Source organism: Panthera leo, chromosome C1 (genome assembly GCF_018350215.1).
Source record: "Panthera leo isolate Ple1 chromosome C1, P.leo_Ple1_pat1.1, whole genome shotgun sequence".
NCBI classification, from domain to species: Eukaryota; Metazoa; Chordata; class Mammalia; order Carnivora; family Felidae; genus Panthera; species Panthera leo.
In genome coordinates, this window is record NC_056686.1 from 68025263 (window position 1) to 68039320 (window position 14058).

Consider the following 14058-nt stretch of genomic DNA (forward strand, 5'->3'; position numbering starts at 1 on the left):
TTAGAAGAAAATACGACACTCTTATTTCCAGCAACTTAGCTAAGAATCAAGTTATTCTCTTCATTTGCCTTGCTTTTCATTTGAAAGAGAGCAAAATCTATTTCCTGGGCAATTTTGCAGAGCAAAGATATTAATACTTTGGGGTTTAATTGTATCCTGTGTTTAAATACACTGTGGGTGAAACCCCAGACCTCTGCTTAATTGCTGTGAGAAAATAGCCTGATTTCTCTGAGATTAGGCACACGCTTATGTATACTTTGACCCAAGAGTGCCTCCTTCAGAATTAATCTTCTAAGGTAGAGGGATTTGCTTTTATATGTGCAGCAGGCCCATTCGTGACAAACGGGGCCTAATAAACTAACTTCACCCCCCAGACCCTGCTTTTGCTGTCAACGTTTTTCTTCATCTATTCATTTCACACATCTCTTGTCCGGTGGTTTATTAGCAAAACCCTGAACTGGGCGGGAGGAATCATTTTAGTGGTGTTTTTTAATTAGAGCTCTTTCAAATTTAAATCAAATACTTCAGAACTAAAATTGTAAAAACAAAAACAAAAACCTTTCATTTTTACCAATAAAACATAAAAGGTTCTAAAATAACTCCATTTAGGTAAATACCATAGCCCTGTGAAAAGGCAAACAATTCATATTTACTTAAAATTTTGTTCTGCAGCTGTATTTTGTTGGATTCGTCTAATGCATGAAAGCACTTTTTCTTTCCCATCAGCAACATCAGAATTGTTTTTGCAAGATGTAGCAGAATGTTCTGGTTTTTAAATATTTATATTAATCAAAGTTAGGGCTGTTTATATTTTTTGGCAATAGGGCTTTTCTTTAAAAGTGATGCACTTCCATTTAACTAAACAAAAGTGTTGAAACAGCCTGTCATATAAACTTCAACATAGTACAGTTGGTAATAGAAATTTTGAAGACAGGAAGAAAGGGGTGCTAGTTTCTAGGCTTCAGGTTAAACATGGATTAATAAAATGTGCAACACTGGTAATTTCCAAGATTTTCCTGAGGAAATGTCATTCACTGCCACTTATAAACTATAGAGTCACCTGGTTGAAAGGTTTGCATTCAAGTTTTTGCTCTGCTTTCTTGGGGCATTGGTCAGTCAAACCTAAAAACTGGCTAAAAAAATGACAAACCACTAAAGCTTGGGGCTTACTAAATCATTCAATTCCTTAAAAAGCCTCCTTTATATTTTATATATTTCTAAACTCTTTTAGTAACGAACATTACTTCACATTACTTACCTGAAATCTTCTCTATTTGTGAGCAGAAATAGCTCAAATTGAAGCACTTTTTAGGTCAAATCCCCAACTATTGTTATTGCTATAAGGTTTGATTGGCTAATACAGAACCGTATGGTCTATCTAGACTCTTGTAAAGAAACAGAGTCTTTATTGAAGACATTTAAACAGCAAGCCAACCTTGATGAAACTCATTCATAATTATATATAACTCTCTTATAGTTTGGATGATCCCAAATATTCTGGAAGCTTAATAAGACAGCTTTTAGTCGATGGGGATTTTGTTGTTGTTTGTTATTTTCATTTAGTAGTTCAAATTATATTAATTCACTTCTGTGGAAAGGAATCCTAAACAGGAAGAACGGGACCAGAGCACACACTTAGTTCCTAACATAAAAGTTATAAATGCTTTTGTTTTCAGGGAATGGTAAGCACCTATCAAACAAACAGGAAGTATTATTATGCATTGCAGGCAGAGAGGCTAAAGGTCTCCTGTTCGAACTTTTGGCCTTTCCAGAATCTTGATCCTGCATTATTGTGTTTAACTTGTAAGTCTTGACCAGTAGCTGACTCTGAGAAAACATTTCCTGACATCATTTTCACAGGTGATATGGGATTATTATGCTTGCCGTTTCATTTTGAGTTGAGAATGGAAAGTCCAAGAGTGGCTTCTGGTTAATACTTCATACATGGTCTTTTAATTACCAGCTCAGGCTAACTCACTCACTTGACCTCTAGCACGCCAACTTCATTTTCAAACATTGGTTAAAATAATCAGTACACACACACACACATACACACACACACACACACTCACTCACAAACATACAAAGACATTTAAAGGGGCAAAAGATGTGCCATAATGGAACAAAAGAGAAGCAGTCTCTTTAATCACCTCATTCGTAATATAAAAGTGGTGAGAGAAGAGCAAAAAAGGTCAGGGTGTAATAAATATAAATTTAAATCTCTAAACCAATTTACTTGTTTTGTCTCAGCTAAAGCCAATAAAAGTAAACATGTATTCCACTTTGTCACACTATTATGGATTATTATTAATATCTTGTTTCCAATTTTATGCAATTTTGGTATAATCCAAATCTGTGCATTATCTTAGGCAGGGGGTTTTGCTTGAGGTAATTGACATTACATAGTCCAAAGCACAGAAAGAAGAAAACATATCTATGATCTTTACTCATTTCCAAACAGAGGGGGATAATCAGACCACTTCTTCTATTGTGTGCCCTCCCTCTTCACTCAGTTTCTTTTGAAGTCAGAGGCAGCTGGAGCGGCTGAGGCTGAGAAATGTGGCTGGAGGAAAAGAATGAATATTATCGGGTCAGATTCTTATAACCAGGTTTTATGCCACATTAACCATCGAGTTTCCCATAAAGCAGAGCCTTTTATTATCATTTTTACCTTCTGGTTTATTCCGAGATCACTAATGCAATTTCTAATAGTATACTGGGGATTTTCTTAAGTATACTTATTTGAACTTCCTAGGGCTGGATCCACAAGCCAGCCCCTCACAAACATAAATAAATGTTTTTAGAAAAATCTGAAAACTTAGAACACACCATTTCCTTCTTATATGGAAATCTAGATGAATCAGAAACACTCACCCAACAAACTGGCCTCCAGAGTGACTACAATGTAGAGAAGTTATGAAGGGGGTAAGGGGTTACACTGGTAAAGCAGTTTTCTCTCAGCTCTCCTTTGCTTGTTACCACCCTGAAGGAGAGATCAAACATAGGATTGCATTTATGTCACTGAGCTAAATTTCAGGCTTGCTATCGCTACTTGAAAGCTTATTTCTTAGCCCCTGTTTTGCTGCAAATCACAGGGAATATGAACTGATGTGAATTCGTAGCAGGTAAATTTACATAAACTCATGTGATACTGGACTAAAGGTCGGTCTGTCATTTGGCTTAAGTGAACAGACAGTTGTCCAAAGACTCTCTTCAGTGTTTAAGTCTCCAACAAGAGGAAAATGGTTGAAGGCAAGAACTAGAATAGAACTGACCAGCCTGTCAGACTGAGGAGCTATCTAAGAACATGCCAAATTCTTCATCAATTTATAGATAGATAGATAGATAGATAGACAGACAGACATATATACATATCTAGAGAGAGAGAGAGAGAGAGAGAACTATGATAGGCAATGTGATCACTATTACTGATACAAAAACAAATTATATGGTCCTTTTTAATTTATGTTTGGGGGAGAAGACATGTTAATAAACAATCACAAAAAATAAGACAAACATCATAGCACAGGTGAGTACTTAATGACATAAGAGCACAAAGAAAAGAGTTCTTAACTCTTCCTGAAGTTTGGAAAAAAGTTCAGAAGTTGGTCAATAACAGCTTCACAGAAAAGTTGATAAACAATCTGTGTCAAAAAAGAAGCAGGTACTCACAAGCAAAAGAGGTGAGAAGAGCCATCCCAGGCAGAAGGCATAGCATGGATTCAAACCAGAGCATGCCTAATTCAGGGAATAAAAAGTTGTTCGGTCTGACTGCAGCACATGGTGTATAGGCTGTAGAGTGGGGGAAGAGTCTACTGGAATTCAGCTCAAAATTGCAGCCCAATAAACAAAACTTTATGCCATGCTAAAGGGTTGAGACTTTATCCAGGAAACAGTGGAGAGTCACCAAAATGTTTAATCAGGGGAGTAACATGATCAGAATTGTATCTGAAAAGATAGTCGACATCAGTACTGAAGTCTTGGAAAGTAACAAGAATAGAATAATGGTCATCAGTTATAGTAAAGTTGAGCATTCAAAATGAGTAAGAGCCTCTGCTATGGTAATAAATTAAGGAGAGATCTTAGGAGGTGGCAACCTCAATCTATACAACTTTCCAAGTGCATCCTATCAAATTTGGGTCACAATGATATGGGTGAATAAAAGATTTTTCCAGTATACTTAATAGTAGAAGATAGTATCCTAAGTCAGAATTCCTAGAAATAGGGCTTGAGATTGAAATTTTTCTGAAAATGATTTATTAGGGGAGTGCTTCCAGAAGAGGAACAGGAGAATAGTATAAAAGCACTTAGCCAAGAAAGATGTGGTCTCTGCTGAAAACTAGCTCGGTCTGGTCCCTTGGAGGACTCTGGAACATAAGTTGTACCACAAGGTTAATGCCTCTCATTCCCAGGAAGGGTAACTCTCGGCTGAGTTGGAAATGTTCCACTGAGGGCAAAGCTTCGTCAAGAGTACAGCCATGAGCTGTTAGCAGCCAAACACAGCCACTAGTGGATGGGAGAGACACCAACAACCGCCCTGCACTCCATCCCTCAGGCTGCCCAGACCCACTTGTTTCTTATATCAAGTTTGCTGCTTCCAGGCACAGCTGCTTCAAGATTCTGGTTGGCCACATTTTCTGGGCTGATGCAGAAAAGAAGAGGTAGCAGAGGCTTCGCTTCCCCTACTGCAGTTTGTTCCAAGGCTATGACGTAATCATCATCGTCCTCCTCCATCCCCTTTCTCGATACTCCTCCTTATGGGCTGGTGCTTCTGCAGGTCTACATAGATTGCCTTTAAAGGTAAACCAAGTCATCAGCTCTAGGTATCTGAGCTCCAGCTTACTGTGCTCTGATCAGGTTGTTGTTGCTGTACTTGCCTACTACAGTTAAACAAAGTATGGGAACACCAAAATACATCCCAACAGATCACCTGAGTGACAAACACATTGCTGCTTGCCTCTGATATGCGGCCTCACTGATGCCTCCTCATCATAATCAGGTCAGTTTCTCTGCCAATATAGTAACATTTTTTGTGGTGCCAGCTAGTCTACTGGCACAAAGAGCCCAAAGTAATATGGCAATAGCTTTATGTTTACTGAGACTCTTGCTCTATCCCCTGGTGGGAGTTTCCCTCCACTGGGACCTAAGACCTAAGAATAAAGTTGCAGAGATGGCTCACTGGAAGTGATAGTGAGTGGGTTCATTTTATATATACCCTTTGATTCCTGGACTCATATAGTACATACATATCGGGGATAGAGCACTGTATAATATCTACTGGTTTGAAGTGTATACAAAACCTAGGGCACCTGTGTGGCTCAGTCCATTGAGTATCTGACTCTTGATTTCAGCTCAGTTCATGATCCCAGTGTTGTGGGATCGAGACCCTCATTGGGCTCTGTGGTGAGCATGGAGCCTGCTTGGGATTCTCTTGCTCGCTCTCTCTCTCTCTCTCTCTCTCTCTGTCCTACTCTCGCTAGCTCATACTCTCTCTCTCTCTCTCTCTCAAATAAAAAAAAAGTAAAGTGTATACAAAACCCTGAAAGATGGTACTCATCCTCAAAGGAGATCATCTCTATGTTGGTCCCTTAGTGTACCAGAGTAGAATAGGGCCAATGAACCTTAGGCTCATGTGTCCACTGCCATACTCCCTTTGCCATAATGTGAGTCCCTTGGTCCAATTAACATGATGTTATACATATAGTGCACACACATGATGTTATGCAGAATGTCCAGATAGTTCCAGTCCCTGAAGACTATATATTTTTACTAAGCTGGAGAATTAAAAAACACTAAGACGACCCAAGACTGCTGTTGCTCATCCATATGAATGCAACTTCTGATCCTCCCTCCTGATGGGTATTGAAAATAACATATTTGCCAGAACAATACCCACATACCTTATATCCAGTTGATTTACCCTAGTGCATATATCACATACCACAGGGCAGCTGCAATTGAAACTACAACTTGGTTAACTTGGCAGTATTCCACTGTCATCTGCCATGATCCATCTAGTTTGTGTATCATCTAGACTGTTGAATAACATGGAGGAAGCATGGGGATCCTCATCCCTGCATTCTTTAAATCTGTGAGAATGGCACTAATCTGTGCAATTTTCCTTAGGATGTAATCATTGATTTTGATTTACTAACTTGGCAAGGAAGTTAGTTTCAAGGACTTCCACATGGCTTTTGCTAATGCAATAGCCGACTGAGAAAACAATGGTACAATTCTACCACCTTCTAATAGATCCATTCAATTATACATTCAAGGACTAGGTAAATGACCACTGGTGAGCATGTAGATCCAATAGACCCACCATGAAATGAACCTGGGTCAGGACTCTATTTATTTCCCAAAATTTATATATCCCCACTTTAACAGGGATCCATTAGGTGCTCATACCTGTATCTATCTGATAGTCCCAGACAGATCTGGATATCCCTTTTCCCCTAGTGTACAGTGTCCTGAGTAAATAGCTCTTGTCCTTTGGGGGAAGGACTAGGGAGTCATACTTCCCATAATGTTGCAGTTCCTTTCACATGGGACCCAGACTTTCCTTCAGTCAGTGGGTTCTAGGTCTGAGAATTGGCTCAGGTCTGAAGACAGAGCAAGAGATTAAGATTTTCATTCAGTGGCCTGATCTTCAGCCTTTTGCTCATCTATTTTTTTTAACTCTCTTGATTATATATACAAATAATACCCTGATTGTCTGCTCATCTCTCTTTCATAAGGTAACCATTTGCACAGGTACTTTGGAACATCCTCCACCCTCACCCAGAGGACAGCCATTCCAGCCTTGCTTCCCTTTGTGGTGATTGCACCCACTTTGCTTCTAATAGTCAGTGTTGCCCTGTAATCTGGAACCTACCATCCCCATTGCTATTCAACGGACTCCAGTCCTATAACATCATCTCCAACTATCCCTGGTCTAAAAAGAACTATATTTTTCTAGTGTTGGAATCCCCTTCATCAGCAGATTCTTCACCATGTTAATAAACAGACTGTTCTGCAAGCCCTCCTGAGGAACATAGTCAAATATGGATTTTTCAGTCTTACTTAATGGACCCATTTTCCATCTCTATTTCTTATCTGTTTTTTCCTTCCTCCACTATCTATTACTACTACAGTGCTGGGATCTGTAATTTGTTTCATGTGAACCATCACTTTTTCCAAAAAACCAAGAGCTATCCCAGTCTTATATTAGACATATCATCCAGGACCTTGCTATGGTGTTAAATTCTGTGTCACAACACAGTAACCCCATATCTGTGAACAGTTCATACGCTTATATTCTGCCCATGTTGATCCAGCTCCTTCTGAGTCCCCTCCTAGGCATACATGTCAGCCGATGCCTGGCACTTCCTTGGTATATAGCTCCTCTCCTCCCTTAGTAGGTCATTACTTTCCTAGTCGAGAGATGTTGACATGCAACCCTGCGATGGAAAGTACAGACAGACCCTGAAGATTGCTTGGTAAGGAGCCTGCCTCATCTGAGACTTCATTATAGCCTTCAACACAGAGGATCTCTTTTCCAACAAGACAGAAAGATCTTACTAGCCACTGAGACAGACCAAAAGTGTTCAGAAGAACATATAGATTTAGGGTTTTCAATGACCCAAATACCCTTATCTCAAACTTCAAGATGATACTCCTTTTCTTTCAGGGCTCTGACTTTGGCCTAAAAGACTTGTCTCTTTAAATGCTTCTACTGAATCTTTCTGATTCCCACAGTTTGCTTTAAAGTCTGAATAACAGATCTGAGCCCATATGGCAGATAGACTCTTAGATGCCTCCCAATGAGCCCTGTCTCCTGGAATTTACGCCATTGTATAATCTACTCCCTTGAGTATAGCCTGGCCTTCAGATTTGCTTTTAGCCAACAGAATATGGCAAAGGTGATGGGATGTCACTTCCTTGATTAGGCTACATAAGATTGTCACTTTCTTCTTGCTAGCAAAATCCCTCTCTTGATGGCTTTGATGAATTAATAGGACATATTAGAGAGGCCCATGTGCAAGGAACTAAGGATGGCCTTCAGCCAACAGCTCACAAGGAAATGAATCTTGTCAATAATCACAGGAGCTTGCCAGTAGATGTTTTCCCAGTCAAGCCTTCAGGTGAGACTGTGCCCCAAATAACACATTGATCGTGTTATTTAGCCTTCTAAAAGACCCTATAGCAGAGGACCCAGTAAGCCATCCCTCAACTCCTGACCCACAGAAACAGGGAGATAATCAGGGTGTGTTGTTTTAAGCTGTTAAATTTGTGCTAATTTGTTACACAGTAGTAATAACAAATAGCATGTCTTTTTCTCTCTTCAGTGCATGAATGGTACTCACAGTCACCCAAATGCACAGTCCTTACAGTTTCAATTTCTTTATACCTCACAAAACAAAGACCTTAAACTAACTACAGCTTTCCCTTCTACCTCTATCTCAATCCAACTTACCACCATGGATGAAAATTTTAGCCTGGAGTTAGCAAGATTTTTCTAAAAAGGAACTGCTAATAAATATTTTAGGTTTTACAGGCCCCATAGTGTCTGTCTCAAAACTCAGCTCTATCTGACAATACATATACTAATGATACAATACAATACTAATGAATGTGTTCCAATAAAACTTTATTTACAAAAAGCAGTGAGCTGTGTTTAGCCCAAAGATTATAGTTTGCTGACCTCTGATCTTAATCACACTACTACAGAATGTCAGGGACTGACAATATTGTACCTACCACCAGCGACACAGAGGACTCACTGCCATCTTCCTCCAGGATTCCGTCTTAGACTCTGCCTCCTGGGACTGTTCTAATACAATCCATCTTGGCTTCAGTTCTCTAAAAGCAAAATTGAAGAAAAAGATTCTTATAAAAGGGATTTATTGAGGTAGTGCTCTTAGGAGAAGTCAACGGGAGGAGAAAAAGGAGGGCAAGGGAAAAAGCCAAGTAAGGATGTGTGCTCAGCTGAAAACTGTGAGAACCTCATCCTCTGGAGCACCAGAGTTCAATCCATCCTTCAATCCACCTTTTATACTCCACATATATCAGTTAATCATTGGCTGCTGGCTGCCCCCATGGGGGTACATTCCAAGCAAGGCAGCTTCCTTCTCAGAAGATAAAGGCAGCTGTGAGCCTTCAGTAACCACCCCTTACAACAGCTGGAGAATGGGTATTTCTCTATTCCTCCTGTGGGGCAACTTTTACCCCAGTTAAACTCTTCTTAATAGCTGTGAAACATTTTCATTAATTTCTAAATGCAAACAGGATGGTTGAAATAGAAAGAATATTAACGATGCTTAAAGGGATGCAAACCCTTTCTGTTAGTTTTTGTTATATATTCTATAGGTGTTGTTGATTATCACTTTCCTTGGCCTTCTGTCATACTACAACCAACATAGTCAAGGTGGATAAAATTGAAATGATGGTTTGGGGAGCAATTAAGGAAAACATGGGCAGTACCAAGATGCAAAACAAATTGCTCAAAGTTCTCATATCATCCTGTGTTCGCTTTCACGTAGCATAATGGCAATCACCATGGAGACCAGCTGCTTCAGTTTCTCTCCCACTCCATCCCATACTAGCTGTGTGAGCTTGAACAAGTTACCTAAATTTTCCTGCCTCCACTTTCGATCTGTAAAATGGTGCTAATACCACTACCTAGCACATATGGTCATTGTAGGGGAATAACTGAACTATTACATGCAGTGTTTACAACAGTACTTGGTATGTAGTACACACTCAGTAAATGTTAGCTTTACTATTATTATTGGTGGTGTTATATTGATTGTGACCACTAACTTACCTATTGTTATATTCACGTAACTTTTGCAGTGTATCCCTAATTTCACTGTGTGTTTTGGGACCTATTTCTTTTCCCTGCACTTCAGAATGCTAGAAAATAGATTAGTCTGCTCTCAAGCAAAAATCCAAGTCTCTTTTTTTTTAACCCCTAAGGGAATTCTGCAAAGAGCCATATTCTTGAGTCCCTTTTGTGGAGAAAGAGTCGGAAGTGTCCCTATGCTTCTAAACGAAAAGCAAGAAAAAAATTTTTTTTTCTCTTTCCACATCTGAGATAATTATCCTTTAGTAATAAAACTTCAAGAGCCTCCAATTTGGGGAAGGTAAAATTATGCCTTCGTTTCCCAGTCTTCATCGTCTGTCTGGCATTTCTACTTCTCTTCATCTTTATAAATCAGTACCTCTCTTCATCTTCATAAAGCACTGCTCAATAAACAAGAAAATAGGAACCAAGCAACAGGGAGATTTGGAAGAAAGATCACAATTATTTGACGAGTGAAACATCTGGAAAGGGATCATGGCCTCATTATCTTTCAAAAATAGTTAATGAAACTCTTCTTTTCATTCACTGATGAATTGTAAATGGAAGTACTTCATCAAACATTAACTAAGAAAATGTACGCCAATGCTGTGGATAAGTCGTCATTCTGCTCCATAAATATTTATTCTGAAGATAGTTTTTAAACCAACCAGCTTCCTTTTTATAAGGAAAATTTAAGTTGGTGTATTTATTTTAGATTATATTGCAGAACTTTTCAACAGTTGGGATTCTTAAAAACATTTGTTCAGTTCCTTTTCCGATTTAAAATTAGTGGCTTAAATAGAATGAATCATAATGTAGTAGGAATTCACTTATCAGGTGAAAGATTGGTCTCACCTATTATGGGGTCTTGCCGTTTCCTTGGCAATGTAAAAGTCTGTCTTAAAAAATTAGAAATCTTTTTGAAATCCTGCTCTTCAGAAGGAAAATATTTAAAATCAATAAGCTATTGGACGGCAAACAACTTTTGAAGGATAACTAAGCTAAAGAACTAAATTATTTCAACTCAAACGTGATTATGCCTTTCTGGTTTAAAAACTCCTTTTCATGAGGACTTAAGTATAATATAATAAGGAACAACTGGTGTCATGTGAGCCAACAAATGCATTAAACATCAACACACTGCATTGTGTCTATTTGATTCAATCACCAAACACTTATTGAGCACCGCCTAAATGCCAGGGACTGTGACAGGTGCTAACGATGCAAAAATGAAATGGTGGTTACTGCCTTCAGGGAATTCATAGTCTAATGCAGGCGACAGCCACTGTGCCAACTACCTATAATCCAGTATGACAAGTGCTGTACTAGCAGCATCAGCTAAGTATTATGGGAGTAGGGGAAAAAGTGACTGTCCAAATGTGGTTTAAAATTGGGAAATGCAATAAGAACCTTTTAAGAACCAAAGATCACCAAAAAAAAAAAAAAAAAAAAAAAAAAAAAAGTGGCCAGTACATGAATGAAGATTAGCAAAAGGCTTCCTGGGAACAAATAGAGAGGAAAACACTTAACTGTAACCTCCCAGGAAAAGCAGGAGAGTAAAATCGTTTAAAGAGCCACAAGATTGCGAGCACTGTCCCTATTTTAACATCTCAGGAATTTTTTGATGGGAACTCAATTGTGACTCTAATGACAGACCTCATTCTGTGCAATAGTATCCCTGTAACTCTGAATGTGCTAAATTTCACTGAAATCATTAGCAATTACAAAAGATCATTATTTCAACATGGCAGAGTCAACCACATGCTAAAACTAAACTTGCACTGTGGTCTATTCAGTTCTGGAGTAAATGTGGTCACAATCGATTAATATCTAAGAAAATTATGGTGTGACAAAAAGTGAAATGCTCGGCTCTTCATTCAGTTAATAAAACTCATTTAGTCGGCAAGATATAATTACACGAACCTGCAATGTGAATGTATTGCTTTGGCATTTGCTTTCATATCTTTTTAGGCTGTTAAATATATTGCCAACCACGGTTCTTTATCTGACTTATCTTTTCCCCCATTTTGCTTCCAGAATGCATAGGTTTTACTTTTTTTTTTCTAGACAGGTTTCTGAGTAAGGAGGTTAAAGTGTATGAAGCGAAAAAAAGCATTTTTTTTTCCTGAAAAATTTCCCACACATTTTATTTGGGAGGTATCACACAAGGTTGAATAGTCTTTAATTCTCTGCTCAATGTTCAACTTGCTTTTTTGGTTGGTAAGAGGACACTACCATGTAAAACTTCAGCTCCTTAAACTTTCCTTCTGTCTGTCTTTGAACTGTCTGGCTTGGGTCAGCAAGATTTTTTTTTTAATCTTTTTGAATATTTGAATAATGTGATCAACTTTTAAAAGCACTCTACAAAATAAAGATTTAAAGTCGGTCCCTGCCCTGTGAATTTATAATAGAATGAAAAGGCACCTTCCAAACAAAGAAAAGATGGAAAGATATTCTTCCCTAGAAAAGTAAGTGACAATAGGGAAAAGCCAGTCGTCTCTTTTTTAATCCTTTGTCTTTGACATCTGTCATTTTGGGGAGAGGGTTATGTGGGTGTTGGGTGGTATTACAGTAGCAGTTGAAAAGTTCTCTTCACCTCGTGGTGCGAATTCTTTACCCTTTGTCAATAACTTCCTATCTTACATTATTAATTTCAGATATTTTTCTCTTTAGCTCACAGCTAGAGAATTTTATTTGCAAATATTTTACGCCCTTGAATTAAAGTTTGTAAAACACAATAGCAGCAACAATAATAACAATTAAAATGTATGAATTTATTAGTGTTGCACAATTTTCAAAGCATATATATACACATATATATGTGTATGTATGTATATATATACATATACATGTATGTATATATATGTATATATATATATACATACACATATATATGTATGTATATATATTCATTTGATCCTCACAGTAACTGTGTGGATAGGTAGGGCAGGTATATTGTTTTTCTTTTACATGTGAGAAACTTCAATACTTTGACTGGGTTCCCTCAGAAGCGTATTCTAACAGAAGGCACAGTAATTCCCCCTTATCTGCAGAGGATACGTTCCCAAGATCCCCAGTGGATGCCCAAAACCATTGTAGTACCAAACCCTACAGAGACTTTTTTCCTGTACCACACACCTATGATAAAGTTTAACTTATGAATTAGGCACAGCAAGAGATTAACAACAATAACTGATAATAAAATAGAACAATCAAAACAAGATGCTGTAATGAAGGTTCTATGAATGTGGTCTCTCTCTCTCAAAATACTGTGTTATATTGTATTCACCTTTTTTCTTGTGGAGCTGTGAGATAAAACGCTTCCATGATGACATGAAGTGAAATGAATGACGTAGGCATGGTGACAAAGGGCTAGGCTACTGCTGACCTTCCGACAACACCTCAAAAGGAGCATGTCTGCTGCCAGATTGCCATTGACTGCAGGCAACTGAAACCATGGAAAGTGAAACCCAGATAAAGAGAGACTATTGAAATTTATTCGGGAGCCGATCCCAGGAAACAATGGCAAGGCGCGAGAAATGAGACAGGGAGTGGAAAAAAGGCAGTAAAAAGTGCATTTTCGAGGCAGTTCCAATTTGGCAACTGGAGCTCAATCCTGCTGGGGTCCCCTAAAAGATGGTGTAGGACACAACTTGGTATCAGCCCAGCCAAGGGGCAAACAAGCTGGTGTATTTATCTACCAACTCCCCATTCATCTTTGGTTGAAATTGGCCACCAGAGAAAACAATTCTAGGGCATTTCTGGCTTGCTTTATTTGCAAAGTGAGCTTATTCTCAGAGAAAAAAAAAAAACCCTCAGCCCCAGAGTCACTGGTGTCAGTCTTCAGGTGCGGAGGTGGATGCTGAGTGAATGTAGGTAGGGCCAGATGAAGTCGGCTGACCAGCCTCAGCAATGGTGGGACTCATCAATCCAAAGTCACACATCTAATGTAGGCAAGGCCAGGAAGCGAGCGGGTAGGTACCCTGATACAGTAAAATAGATGGCATTCCTTGTGCTCAAAGCGTACATTCGGAGAGAGAAGAGAGAATATATGAAACCATGGAAAAGTATTCTTTGAAAAGGTCTTACAGTAATTGGAGATGTATTTGCCCTGTACATATAGTAAAATTATTCAAAACCTGCAGCTTTTATAGAATGCAAAGAAATATCAATCCATGATCCTTTATACAGCAAACATGCTAATATCCTGCCAAAATACATCGCCAAGGCTTTCA

At 38.6% G+C, this 14058-nt stretch overlaps 1 long non-coding RNA gene across 1 annotated transcript; it reads right to left on the bottom strand.

Moving 5' to 3' along the window:
* Window positions 1-2227: 2227 nt before the first annotated feature.
* On the bottom strand, window positions 2228-2977 carry LOC122226377. Its single transcript, XR_006205603.1, has 2 exons — window positions 2875-2977; window positions 2228-2563 (listed from the first exon to the last, which is right to left on the bottom strand). It is a non-coding gene; the product is annotated as an uncharacterized LOC122226377 (long non-coding RNA).
* Between the last annotated feature and the right edge of the window lie 11081 nt (window positions 2978-14058).